A 14,668-nucleotide genomic window follows, 5' to 3' on the forward strand; every position below is an offset into this window, starting at 1 on the left:
CACGTTCCAGTCCGAGCGCTACACTCTGACTGCTACCGCTTACAATGGCCTCGCACAAGTCCATCTGCGTCATGCTCAATGAACAACCCGTGAGCGCGGCCCCGCGCCAAGGACCAGTTCGACGGAGGCCCCTGGCGACCGATGACCACGTCGGTAGCGACGTGGTGCCATCGGGGTCTAACCATAAGGGGCATTGGAACAACATTGCCCTGGGAAATCTGGACTTCAAGCACGTACCCTCTCAACTGATCACCTCGATAAGACCCAGCCCTCGGGTAGGGGACGTGTGTGTCAGACTCATGCCTATTGTCAGTCAATCGGAGGAGTACTCGTCGATCGTGGACCTGTACAACACGTACGTCGCGAAAGGGAGCTCTCTGATAGCCAAGAGTTGTATAACCAGCTACACGGGTACAGAGGAATTGTACATCCCCGCGATCCCTATTCACACGTTCGTCTCAGAGTGGAACAAATCGCTCCAGCAGTTTCACGACATGATCAGGTGCGATGGCGCGACCGTCCGTCACACACAGCGGCAGCGGCGCTTGATCGTCGTTGCCAACGTGACAGAGATTGCTCTCAAGAACGTGCCCGTTCTCAGTGATCATTTGTGGTTTGTGCTGCACTGTATCGTGTCGAAGCCGTCCCTGGTTAAGCAAGTCGTGCAGCTCGTGGGCTCCATAGCGTCTACCTCGGGCACCGTCTATCACACGGGAGAAGTCGAACATGCCACGGTTCCGGGACCCCACCATGTGCAACCTGCCAAATTGTTCCTCATAGCGAAATCGGTGCCCGCCACGGGAAACGACATCACCTCCCTGGGCGACGAAGCCGGTGCGACGCTTGCGCTCGTGTGGGCCTCCGCGGAAGAGGAACTGTACGACCACTTGCGAAACAGCCAGGACTGCCACTACGTGCATATAGGAACAGAGGCCGGGAACACCTTCAGGTGCAACGGGTTCTGCGAGTGGCGCTACTACAACCACAGTGTGTTCAATAGGATGACCGTCATTGGACGGGAGACCGCTTCCAAGTTTGAGAGCACGATACTGGCAGGCAACACGGCTGACTCGGCTAGATTGGTTTCGTAAACCAGCTGTCGTTAAAGATAAAGCAAATACGGATGTCCACAGCTGCTCGCGTTTGCCACTGTCCATCCGCAGGGCCATGTTACCCAGGAAGTGTCTACCGGATGAGGACTTGATCATGTGCGCCTCTCTCAACCGGACTATGATGACCACAAACGTTCACCCCCTGTACCTTCCTCCCGTCGTATGCTGGCTCAATCGAACCTGTGCTCGTGTGCAACGCGTCAGGTATTTCATTTTCCACGCACTCAACGTCATCTCTGGCGTGCTAGTTTCGGCCACTCTCTTTGTGCACTTAATCAGATTGTGGAACCCGTTGACATGGGGTTTACTGGGAAGCCTGTGGTCTCTGACGGTGTGCATCGCCTTGATCGCAGGTTCAACGCTGACCTTTGTGAGCTCGGTGGGCCGCAGTGACGGGAGTGCGATCGTGGAACCAGTGTCGGGGATGCCAGCATCCCAGAGACTCGCGATGTTCATCGTCTTCTCGACCGCCTATATTTACACTTGGTTGTACTACGAACTTTGCAGCGCCGACGAGGTCGTCGTCTCCCGGGTGAAATGCTCGGGCAAACGAGGTCCGGCCGTGCTCGCGATTCTACGCTGGACCACGTTTGTCTTCGTCTGGATTAACACAATCGGCTACGTCAGACTATCTCGGCTCAACTGAGCCCATGTCATTTTACCCGGGAACTCGGTTATACTGTCTCTTCATGTCCATCGTTTATCTGTCTTACGAGTTGGTACGGGGAGATCTGACGCGAAGTAACGAGCTGTGGTGTGCCGGGTACAACATTATATTCTTGGTCGCGGCTATCAAGTCCGTCGCGTCCCACGCGCACCTGGAACTGACCACCGTACTGGAGAGGACCACGCGGCTGCAGCACTCGGCCCTCTCGACCACCAGCAGAGGCGAGGTGCTCGCTCTCTACAGGGAGGAAAGACTGTCGGACTATGACAACCTTGGGGCGCGCTGCGGCCACGGCGCTTCTGGCCACGGCTCCCGTGACCAACGTAATCCGGCTCCAGCCTTCTGGTGCTGTCTCACGAGCTTCTTGGTTCTTTACAACACGGCCCATCTCGCCCTGGTTCCTTTGTCGTACACGTCACCCCTATTTTTCGGCACGCCTGCTTACATGCTCTACTGGGGGGCTATGAGAACGTCCCGTGTGATTTCTAGATGAACGCGGCCCGTTTATTGACTCTACTAAGTAAAGGGACCGTCCAGTTCACACTCGCCGCCGAGAAGAAATGCCCCCCCCGGATCTACAAAGAGAGCCCAGAGTCAGCTCAAGCCAACGGGATGAGCCGCGGGAACGCGCGGAGCGGTGTATCACTGTAGCCCTATGCTCACTGGTCCTATTGAATCTCAGTCTGTGGTTCGCAAGACTGTGCTTCCACGCCAGCGCATTGGTTGAGTGACAGGCAAAACCACTGGCCACCTACGCGAAGAATGAACCGCCGCGAGGAGGACAGCTGGTGGATGAACCTCTTGAAAGAGAAGCCCGATGGACGCCTATGCGACCACCTCTGTGGATATCGACACGCCGACAGCTGGTGGCTCCACCTGGGAAACGTGGACCCCCCCGAGATTACCCGCGGGCCACAGTCTGATCAATGGTGGATGGTCGCTTTTGGGAAAGCGGAGAAGGCAGCCGCGGTCTTTACCAATGAGAACAACCCGGTCACCGGCGAGTCAAACACGGGCCGGCCTGCAGGGTGTGACAGCACCCAAGATCTCGCCGACGCCCGTGTCTCTGACCCCAGCAGCGTGTTTAGCGGACTGAAACCCCCGAATGACATGCTCATGCTTAAGCTGTTACATGATAAGGGCAAAGATGCCATCTCCGCCGGACGTCGCCGCGCATCGGGCAGCCAGAAAGGGTCGAAAAGGCCTAAGATGCAGTCCTTTGATGACCACACGCGCACCTCCACCGACGGCCGTGTCAGCGACACGCTCTGACGGCACTCACCGTTGCACCTCTCGTTTGGCTTTGTACTCTTGCATGTTGTGTTAAATAAAGATATGTGGACACGTACGGATGTTGTAGAGTTTATTTTGATTCACCTTTCATTGATTCTCTATTGTGGTACGAGACTAGACAACCTCCATGAACAATAACAAACAGACGTACATCTGTGTATCGGGGTAATTTCCTTTATTGTAAAAGCATGTTCATGATACAGACACACACACACACACACACACACACACATATAGCAATGTACGTGACCATGACACCCGGTCCCACTGTCGCCCCTCTTGTTACGCTTTGTACTCTTGAATAATGTAGGAAATATAGACGCGTGGACACGTACATGTCGCAGAGTTAATTTTTCAATGACATCCTGTTTTTGTTGTGCAACACTCAACAACCTCTTTGAACGAGGACAACGAAACCGACAGTTTTGAGACGAGATGCCGTGGACACTTTTAAAAGAACTTGTAAGGAATGACCACATCTCACAAAAGCCACCTGTTCACATTGAGCTGGGCCGCGAATCTGTCGCCGGTCTTGATTGTGCTGATGTTATAGCCGTTGCAGGCTCGCACCACTTGCCCTCCCGCGAAACCTTGCACACATTCAACGATGTTCATCGCATGCCTGAGAACGTTTCTCAGAAACCCTTTGACACCGTCGTCCTCCACGATGCTGCTGATGGTCGCAGCGTCAAAGTCGTTGTTGACAGCGGCGGCGGCGTAGTTTCTCATCGCATCGCCGACGTCGTGATAATCTGCCCCATTGGCCACCAGCGTCATCATCGACAATACGCTCTGGGGTGTGTAAGGTGAAATCAATTGAAACGCGTCAAAGTCGGGGTCGCTTCTGATGGCCTGCACAACTTCCTCCACGGGGTCTCCGCCGGCCTCACAATTCACTCTTCTAGTAGCCAACAGTGCTCCCCAGATGTCACGGTTCACGGACCTGTAGTAACCTAGATCAACTTTCAAATCCAGTTGTGCGGCCACGTCCTCTTGGTTTGGCAGTTGCACGGTGAAACGGTCTCCCTGCTTGAGTGGTTCGTGTCCCGTGTTGGTCAGCTCCACTTCGTACAGGTGTGGCGTGTTCAGGAATGGCCTATTCGCAATTGAGCTGCTGGCGGTGCAGACGGCCACTTCTTTTAGGTTTCTTATAAAGTCGGCGCTGAGCCCGTGCAGCGTGGGCACGTACGCATCCGCGTCTTTGACAAAGTGGAACAGTCCACCCGGCAGGTAGTTCTTGGCCGATTCGTATTTGTAGCACCCGTACGGGACGTCGGCGGTAGCGATCCTACGCTCGCTCAGGTTGTGTGTGTACGTACGAATTGGTTGGTGTACTCTTGTGGACGACATATCCGACGGCGTTGTTCGTCGGCTCCGGGTTCTGGACTACGCTGCGCGCGTACAGGAAAGCAGTCAAGCGCCGAATAGGAACCTCTCTAGCTGAGACGAATTTCGACAGGTCGGGGCGTATGGCACGTTGGGCAGCTTGAGGACGAGTAAAGCTGCCGTGAGAAGCTCTAGACGGATGGGGTATGTTTCGCTGTGGAGCCTGAGCAACCTGATCGTAAGCACGTTAACATTGGCGTCCGAAACCACGCCGAAAGTCCGCGAAAACCAAGGACACCACCTTAGAATAATGTAGGAATTGAGATCGTCCTGTGCACTGGCCCGCGGTGGAACGAGACTCGGGTCCGGTTCGACCCTCGACCTACCACTGTCGATAAAAAGCTGCACTCGGTTAGGCCTCTTTTCGTACTCTTCGGCGAGTTCCGTTAGAGACCTGGATGATGTGAGGCATATCAACTCCTCCAGCGTAAGCTCGTGCCACGTAGCAGCCTCGCTCATCGCTTCGCCGTGTGTGTGTGTGCGCGCGTGTCTCTTGCCACGGCGTGGGTTCAGATGAGGCCCGCGCACTAGGGGTGACTCTTTTTTACAGAGACGTGTGGTGTACTAACTAACCGTACCACACGGCCACATTTGTAAGCGCGAGTTCAACAGAGTTCAAAGGCAGCAGAGGGAGTCGAACAGATTTTCCGGACAACCCTTGAACTACGACATGACAATGCTATTGAGGATCATTAAACCTTAAATTAGATGAATATACGGTTACACCACAGCCAATTCACTTTGTTTCCTCTGAGAGCACTCCTAATTTACGGAAGTTGTAATGTAATGAACGTGCTTTACTGTGTGTGTGTGTGTGTGTGTGTGTGTGTGCTATTCAAACAAATAAAGAAAGAATCCTGTACAGGGACAGTTTTGGTCTCCGTGTCATCAACCCGTGTAATCGAGCTAGGACGGCGTCGTGGGAAAGCAATGTAACTCCCGGTTCACACTTTACCGGTGAGCACTCGTCTCATCCCGGACAGACAGTTCCCCACGTCTTTTCCCCAAACAAATGTGCGCGCGGACGAATCACAACCATGTTGCATACATTTCCTTTATTGTAAAACCGTGTTTAACAATACAGACACACAAAGCACAGCAACGAACGTAATCATCGCGAGGGGACCGCTCCGAGTCCGGTGTTACGCGCTCGTCAAGACGAGTAGTTCATCTCCACCCTCTTACGATAAGCCACCAGTCTGGCATTGTAAAATTCGACAGTGCCGACCCTCTCGGCAAAGTTGCAGTTTGTAGTCTGGAGATTTTCTCTTTTCACCACTCTTGTGAGCACAACGTACACCGAAGGCTTTATGGGCGACATGGAGAAATGTCTCGGCGGGTGGTAGAGCACTTGCCCGTGCACCGTGCAGCCCTGGCAGTCGTACGTGTTCATCGCCAGCAGACAGGCCAGCGGGTGCGTGGTCACTGTCCAGTTCATGTAGTTCCACTTGGAGGGAGCGACCTTGTACAGGGTTCCGGTCCGAGTGCCCTTGACATAGAACTCGTTGAACTGTTTCTCTCGCTTGAATCGGACGCCTTGCACTACACCTTCCGTGTCTGGGACGGAGGTGGGTTGCTGTCGCGTCGACGGCTTGTTGTCCTGCGCAACCTGTATGCCGTTGATGTCGGCGTGCCAGATCATCCGCACCCTGCAGCCCGACCAGAGCTTGGCTACCTTCAAGTATTCCCTTTCCTGCGTGCGGATTCCCGGACGGTATTTGGGCACAGAAAAGAGCTTAGGTAGGGTCTGAGAGACCTGCTTCAGCACCTCGTACCAAGCCTTTGGTCCTTTGGCAGACGCGCGGTTTCGAGCTACGCTGAGAAACTTGTCCCCAACGCGACCCTTCGCCGTTGCCTTGTTCATGTACGCCACGGTGTACAAGAGCTGCTGCTCGTCCTGGTGGAAGATCCGCAGTTTCTCCGGGTCGTAGTCGGGGTCCATAACGTCACGCTCGCTGACAGACACCTGGCCCCTGAAAATGCGCAGAGACTCCCGGGTGACCGTGTTGAACTGAAGGTACGTCACGGCCTCTGCGTAACCAGGGTCCTCGAACTGTCGCCTGTTCACAAAGAGTTGAGTCGAAGAGGAGAGGAGTCCTTCGAAGCGCTCCGTTTCCCAAATGCACCGAGCAGACCCGGCGGGCTGCAATTGCGACACGCTGCCCGAGAAGACTATCAGAGGTCCCCTGCCGGGTCCGTAGAAGAGGGTGAGGCAACGCAGCATCCTCTCGAGCAGCTCCACGTTCATCAGACCGTACTCGTCTACGATTAACACGTTCACCCCTAAGAACGGCGGGGCATCCTCCATGGGGGGCGATTCCCCTGGTTTGCTAGAGACCTTCAGCTGCTCGAACATTTCACTGCACGCCGCACAGGACTCCGGCCTGGGGTTTATGCACGAGTGTCGCCTTTTCTGCCCGTTGCCCACGGGGGGCAGGTCGGACCGGTATAGCGTATTGAAGCGAGACATCACGGTCCAGTACAGCTTGCTGTACCGCTGCGCGAATTCTTCGAGAGAGAGTTTCTCATCCAACAGCTCCTTTTTGAACCCCATCATCTTGTGAAATGTATAGACGCGGTCCACCGAGCATGACTCCATCAGAGTCCCCGCTGCCTTGTTGGTCATCGCGCTCACGGCCACACTGACGTTCATGCTCCTCAGCTTCTTCTCCAGCTGCGCTATCGTGTGCGATTTGCCGCAGCCAGCGTCGCCGCTCAACAGCGCCAGTTTCATGCTCTCGCCTCTGAGCATGTGCAGCTTTACCATTCTCCGCACCCATTGTTCCTGGCAGTGTCTAGACATGGCCAACATTGCCGTTGTTCTCAGGTCGTCCTCTTGTAGACGAAGTCTCTTGTTCTCAGACTCCGCTACCGGCGGCTCATCGCCGCCTCTCTCGGCCATAACGTGGAGAGTGTATCTCTGACAGCGATGCCTCCCTCCTTATACAGCTCTATAGAGCGGACGGATCCGTCGCCCACGGCGAATCAAACAGCACCCGCTGTTTAACACGCCGGGCCGAATTACTCGACGTGGACGCCCTGAACGGGAAGTGCATATGGTCCAGGTTACTGTTATCCGTCCGCGAGGGCCCCCCCCCTTCATCCCGACCCTCCATTCCTCTGCGTTGCGCGAACGCAGAGAGGGACTGTTCCAAACGAAGCGGATCTCCGCGAGACGCTCTGCCCGCGTCGGCGCGCGCCGAGGCACCACTGATGTGCAAGGGGGGGACTTCGATCGCTTCGAGTACAGAGCGCAAGACTCCGGTCTTTACCGAGCGGCAACCGTCTTCGGATTCACTGTGATCCACACACAGGCCTGCCGTGAGGGGCATGCACACTCGACCCTGCGCCCGTCGCACCCTGTGAGCTCTGTCTCGGACACGCATGAAGGCCTCCGCGGCCCCGGACACGGCGTCTCTGAACATTGTGACACAGGCGCTGTACATGTGCTTGCTCGTGTACAGTGCCGCGGTAGTGACCCCCCCCTTACCCGTGCTGCTTTGCACATTCTGCAGCCCCGCTAGAACTTCGATCAGCGGAGCGTGAGCCCCGTACTCGAACAGGAGCCACGCAAAGTCCTCCGTGTCCACCCTGTCGGTAGACTTGTAGTTGTTGCCGTGCAACCGGGCTCTGCGGAAACCGAAGTGTTTCGCGTACCACTCCGGCTGCAGCTGGGAGAGCATGATGTTTATATTCTCCAGCAGCACGCTGAACCCCGTAGCCCGCTTACCGCATACCCTCATCTCAAACAGCTTCTGTAGCACCCCGACCGGAGTGACGGACTGACCGGGTTTGAACATGTACTCCTCGGGCAACGACACCGCCAGGTAGTGTCTCCCCACCCAGTCTAGGTGGGGATGCGCGTCTTCGGCGTCGCCCTGCCCGCCGGCCACGTCCCCGGGCTCTGCCATCTCGGTCGTGAGGCTCTCCGACAGTTTGATCCTCAAGGCTTCTCGCTCATCGCAGGCTTCCCGCAGAGCCTCTTTCGTATCCTCCAGCTCCTTATTGGACAACTCGAGTTCATACAGCGCTTGCTTGTGGGCGTCGCTCGGCTCGCCGACTGCCCGGGCTGCGGCACTTGGCACTCGCTCTCCTCTTGGGGCACGTCCGTCTTCTTCGTCTCCTTCCCTGAGGGGCCGGCGCGCTGAACACACCGCGGGTCTCTCGCGGAGGGCCTCTGTCCTCTCTTCTCGCTCCACAGCAAGGGCCTTCTGGAGTTCCAGGATTTCCCGTTTCAAGTTTGCTATCATCTTTGTGCGAGAGGGGTCGTCGCGCCGATCGGGCGACTCTTGCAGGGTCCGCTTTCTGCACAGAGACGGCCTACTGCATGGCGGAGGCATGTCCCCACAACAATAGACCCCCCACACCCCCCTACTACAGGCTCCTGCAGTGTACACAAATCACAGAGACACCACGCTCTTTAATGCCAAAAGAGATTCATGTTTTATTTGTCATTTTTATAAACATCAGAAACTCGTTATTTCAACAAAGACACATATCATCGTGGAGCAATGTGGCTTCGTCGCGGTCCTCACCGGAGAATCTCACCAACTCAATCCGCTGGGCCAGTCTCCGTCCGTATTGGAAGTGGCCGCAGTAGGCCTCGCGAGGTTACTACGCGGCAAGTCCTCGCGGTCAATGCAGAAGACGCCGTTGCGCATAGAGAACCCATACTCGGGCGCGGGTGTTGGTCTTCTCAGGTGCCACAGTTCGTAAACATAGTTCAAAGTCTTTGCCATTAAGGCGCAATTCACCCTGGTCCAGTGCTGAGACCGGCACCTTACCGGGATCTTCGTGAGAACGGCCAGCCTCAAACCCATCTCGTGGTACTCCCTGTCGAGATACGCGTGGCCGCTCCTCCCCCAGAGGTCAGTCAGCTCTTGGCACCACAAGGAAAAGGCCCGGCGTTTGACTACCGCTCCGGTCATCAGACTCTTGATCCCCAGGCCCCTAGGCACAGTGTTGTAGTCGGTGCCGCAGAGCGCCATGAAAAAACACTTATACATCCTCTCCTCCTGGTGTAGGATCACGTCTTCTTTCAAGCGCATGAAAATGTACCGGCCCGCTCGGGTCAGCCTCAAAAAGCGCCCGTGGCTCCCCGCTGGCACCGTGCCGGCCATGTAGGCTTTAACCAACCGCTTGCGAGCCGCCATAAGTAACCCAGACTTTTTGCCGTCGTCGGCCGGCCATAACAGCCCAAAGACTGTGTGGTGAGCTCCGGCGGGAGAGGAGCGGTGCGCTTCGGTCTTCAGCATGTCCACTCGAGCCCAGCGGGCCGGCCGCCGGTCCCGCGCAAACCTCGCCAGGAATACGGTGTACAGAGAGCCCCTGACCCCGCCCAGGTACAGGTACCTAGCGACGACTTCGACGGCGTCGACCTCCCAGTATTTCAAGAGAACGTTCTCGAACGTGTCGTGCCGCTCTCGAGACGCCGGCAGCATGAATTCGTCCCCCGCGGCAATGTCGCAGAGCGCTCGAAACCTGTCATCGCTCGAAGCCGTGGCGGGGAGGAGATTCTCGGGAAGCGCAAACAGCATATCCCCGAAAGAAGTCGCGTGCATGTTTCGCTGGCCGTGGTAGCTCTTGTTGTCCATCCTCAGAGTTATTCCGCCGCGTCCGGACGCCGTCAGCACTGCCACGAGGTCAGAGTCTCCGGTGCACACAGTCACGCTGCCTTTCAGCACGTTCGCCAACTCCACCAGCAGCGTGTCGGCCTCCGTGCTCGCACACCGTAGGCACGCGTCCCGCAAGATTGACACTTCACCGGTCTCGGGACTTGCAAAAGTCGCCACAAAGACGCCGGCGACCCCCTCCGGTCTGTCTATTGAGCCAACCAGAATTTCATTCGGTTTGCCGTGCGCGCGGTCCTCCTCGCACCTCGGGTGGAACGACACCACGTTGCCAACAGAGGTTTCCTCTCGGAGTTCCTCCTCGAGGGTTCCTCCCTGCGCACCGGTCACTAGAAACAACTTGTTTTTCATACCCATGTCAGCCAACAGCTTCATCAAGGCGTATTCTATGGCACAAAGATTACGCCTACAGAATTCAATGTGAGGCGCTTGATTGCGGCTTACTCTGCCGCCCCTCACGGCTGGCTTGTGAGCCGTCGCGCCATCCTTCACGAGCACGACGCACCGGCTGCCCGGACTCTCCGAAATGTAGATGGTCGCCAGCCTTCTGGCCATGTTCACCACGGACACGTGGTAATCGCCCTCGACGTAGTCGCTCTCCTTGACTCTGTAGCTTATCATGAGATGGTCTATCAGAGTCCAATCCTGGACCTCGCACGGTTTGTCAATCACCTCGAAAGGCGCCAAGTGAGGGTTTGCGAGCATCGCATGGATGGCCCTATTTCGTAAGCCCATTTTCGGTCAAAGGTGTCTGATCAACTGGTCCGCCCGTCTTCTTTTGTATGTGCACATTGACCGTCGGGTCCGGAGGACACCCCCTCCCCAGGTGACAGTAGGTCGGACGATAATGACATATCATTACTCTTCGGTTGGATTCGTGGTCCTTTCACCGCGGCTGGTGTCATCCGAATCTCCGGGCACCGACGCGCGCGCGGTCCTCTTGGTCTTTCTTTTCTCCTGATTGAAAAGCATATTCCTGTAACACAGGTCGACGGGGTCTAACCGCGAGAGTCTCCTCGTCGCCGAAGAGGCCGACGGAGTTTCGACTCTGATGTTCACAGCCGTGGGAGCCAGACAGTTGAGCACCTGGGGACAGAAACAGCCCAGCCACGGAAACTTGGCCCGGATTTTCTTGGAAATGGTGGGCCTTAAACAACTCCGTATCGCGACCCCGTTGGTGCCTGGTCTGACTATCACCAGGTACGCGGCGGACCGCTCTGCCATGCTCGGGTACGTCAGCGAGAACATCAACCACGTCAGCCACAGCTGCGTGTGGTATCGCCACAAGGTTTCCCGGTCCAGAATGTCGTTGTTCCTGGTCTTGAGCTCCAGCAGCGCGATGTTGTCCCTCGCGGAGTCGTGGGCCACTAGGTCCACCTCGGCGTAGGAGGCCCGAGTGTCGGGGATGGACACGCACCCTCGGGTGCAGCCGTTGTGGTACGTGTAGCGACCGGCGACGCTGGACCTGTCGGGCGAGGGAATGGCGGCCACTTTGAGTCCCGCGCAAACGGGCGTCAGGCGCAGAGCTTTGAGTTGTGTGAGAACGAGGCGGGACACGGGGCCGACGTCGCGGACCGTCTTCTCGCCATTGAACACGTCTTTGCACTGCGCGTCGACCTCGACGCCTATGCTGGTGGACAGCTTGCTACGGTCCCACAGGAGCCCGCACGCTTCCAGCGTCAGGACCTTAGACCTGACGAGTCTCAGCATCGCTTCCTTGAACGCTAGAGTCTCGGACTCGGGCACATTGAGGTTAGCCACGTGCGCGGTCAACCAATCGAGCGAGCTGTCGGGGTTTGCGCACAGGTCCCTGACGACCCTCGTGTACAGATCCATGATGATCATATTGTGACCCGACGCACGCTTGCGGGAGTACGTCATGGAGTTTAGCGGTTTGCCGATACCCCGAACCTCGTACCACCGGTGGTCGGCCGTGGATTTCGCACACAGCGCACGGCGCGAGGCTCGAAACTCTACAACGGCTGCTTGGAGCGACATTGTACTAAACGTTTGGATCGAACATCTACGGCGGCGCGATCGCCTCGAGAGAAGGAGGGTTCCGTGGCTCCGCGACTAAACTGTGAGTAGGCGAGAAAGGACTTAAAGGAAGAAAGCCCTGCGGCGCGAGGCGTCGCCCTTCGAGCGACATGAATCGCAAGAACGCTAACATGGGAGGCTTCGAGTCTCTGATACACAAAAGCAAGGATCTGTTGCTGGCCGGCAGAATGTCCCCCGTGTCTAGAGGCGCCGTCCTGAGCGCGGCCCGTTTCAGGGGTAGGCTGGGAGCGGCCATCGCTGTCATCACCTCTCTCATTGTGGGGTTTCTGACCATCCCCAACAACATTTTGTACTTCATTGACAACAAGCACATGACCAGAACGGCGGCGTGCCTGACATCGGCGACCCCCGACGGACCCGACTACGGGCTCGCTCACATTCACGCGGGGATAGCCTTGATCGCGTTCGGTTGCCTGGCCATGGTCGTGAGCATAGTGCTCAGTTACTTTGCCGCAAAGAGCAAACGAAAAATGGATTACACCCAGGGTGCCAACATGGGACCGGTGGCCACCAAGAGCACCACGACGGTGCTCGTGTGCCTGGTCATGATGAATATTGAGCTGTTCATGGCCGTGATCACGGGCTGCATGGAGGTGCTGTACCGACCTCTGATCGGCAACGCGGAGAGGATGCACAACATGGAGTGCGCCATCGCGGTGTTCAACATCATAATCTACGTCATGTACGTGGTTACAATGTTGCTGACTTCGACGGTGCTAAAGGGGAAACACGAAGGGTTTCCGATCGATGCTCAGAGGGACCTCCGGGAGACGCTCTCCGTTGCATCCTCAGCTCGAGACTACGCGAGCAGAAGCATCGACCCTTACACTTCGCAATCTGGCTACATGTAGGGAACGCTCGTCACTCACTCACGAGCAGAGAACCTAGACCCTCGTTTTATTCATGTGGCGCAATCGAATAATAGCGGCGGTGTGGGGGTGGGGAACAGTCTTCTGCTCTGTGTGCATGTATTTTGTGGATCGGTCTGTGGTATCTGTATGAATTAAAATAAAAAAGCGAGCACATTACAGAGTCCCGTCTCTCATTTCATAGTCTGGTCTCGAATTTAGGGCTCACGGACATCTGGGCTGCACTGCTATGCCACTCGTGGCAAAATCGTCATCCACTGATTATGGGCGGTAACCCAGTCCTACTAAATAAAAACCCTACAGAGTCGGGTCGTTGAAGGCAGTTCCAAAATTTGGAGAGCCGCAAACTGACTCTCGTCCGTAGCCCGTTTGAAAATGGGCACCAGGAATGGCGTGGTTGTGATGAGGAGGAGTTTAGCCGGGTGCTGGGCTGGCAGGGCACTGAAAAATTTGCAGTGTGCCAAGGGGAGAACTCTGTCTGGCGAGGAGGAAGTATTGGAATGGACAGAGGCCGGGAGTGACTGCGTGGTCTGCCTGAAGCCAACTTGCCCACCCGTCAGTTCGGGGCGGCCCGAACTCCGGAAAGCACCCGGGAGAAAGAGAGAGCACGACGACACGTCTAATGGGCCGGTATGTGCGGTAAATGTGTTGGATGCGCACATCTGCAAATTGTGCCTATCGCAGGCCTTGCGCAGGTTGATCATCATCTCCCAGTGGGACCTCAGAGGGAAGGAGCTGGACTTTGACGAATGTATCTGCCAGTGGGACGGAAAACGGTTACTGCCCTGTAGATCTTGTGCTCTTCTCGAAGGATGCAGACACGTGGTACAAGTAGGTAAAGTCGAAGGATGGCAGGTGAGGAGTTTACTCGCGTGGGAGGCGACGCCACTTTTGCTGGAACAAGGGGGAGATGGAGCCCCTTCGAAGGCGATTCCCGGCCAGAGCCCGCCAGCTGTCAAGGGAACCGTATCTCCTGACCCGGTCATGGGAGCTGCGGAGCAGGGAACCGGGCCCCTCCCGATGCGGCCCTCGCATCCGACACCTGCGGTCCCGCAAGGAGTGGGCGGGACCCCCGGCAGGACGGAAACGGTAGAGAGGAACCGACGGCCCCGAGAAGCGGTCGACGATCCTTCGCCGGTCGCATTTCAGAGTTCCGCCGTCTTTAAAGTGTATCGAGGTCCGGATGGACCTGAATCGACGTCACGGGAAAGTCGCGACCCGGTGGGACCGTGGCGGTTTACCACGATAAACAGCCTGATTGAAGAGGTCACCGCAGGTGCGGTCTTGCAGACTGATCCGTTCAAAGAAGACGGGGCCAACAGCACCAACTTGTACGACATTATCTCCATGCTGGATTTTCCCAGGCATACTGCATCAAAGAGCCGGGAGAAGAGCAAGGTGTTTTTTGTATTACCGAAATCGCGGGCCCCGCCGGTCGATCCGACCTCGGCTATAAAGGCTAAGGTGACGGTCAGGTCCTTCTTGATCCCATTCGTTGGACTGCATTGCATTTGCCTAGACCTCGCAAAGACCGAACTGAACCCCGATCAAAAGACTGCCGCTGTAGGCGCGACTTTTCACCGAGCGAGACTGATTAAAGTGAACAATTGCAGCATCCCAAAAAACTCAAAGAACGTAAATTGACATGGCGAA

This window comes from Pungitius pungitius, chromosome 14, assembly GCF_949316345.1.
Source record: "Pungitius pungitius chromosome 14, fPunPun2.1, whole genome shotgun sequence".
NCBI classification, from domain to species: Eukaryota; Metazoa; Chordata; class Actinopteri; order Perciformes; family Gasterosteidae; genus Pungitius; species Pungitius pungitius.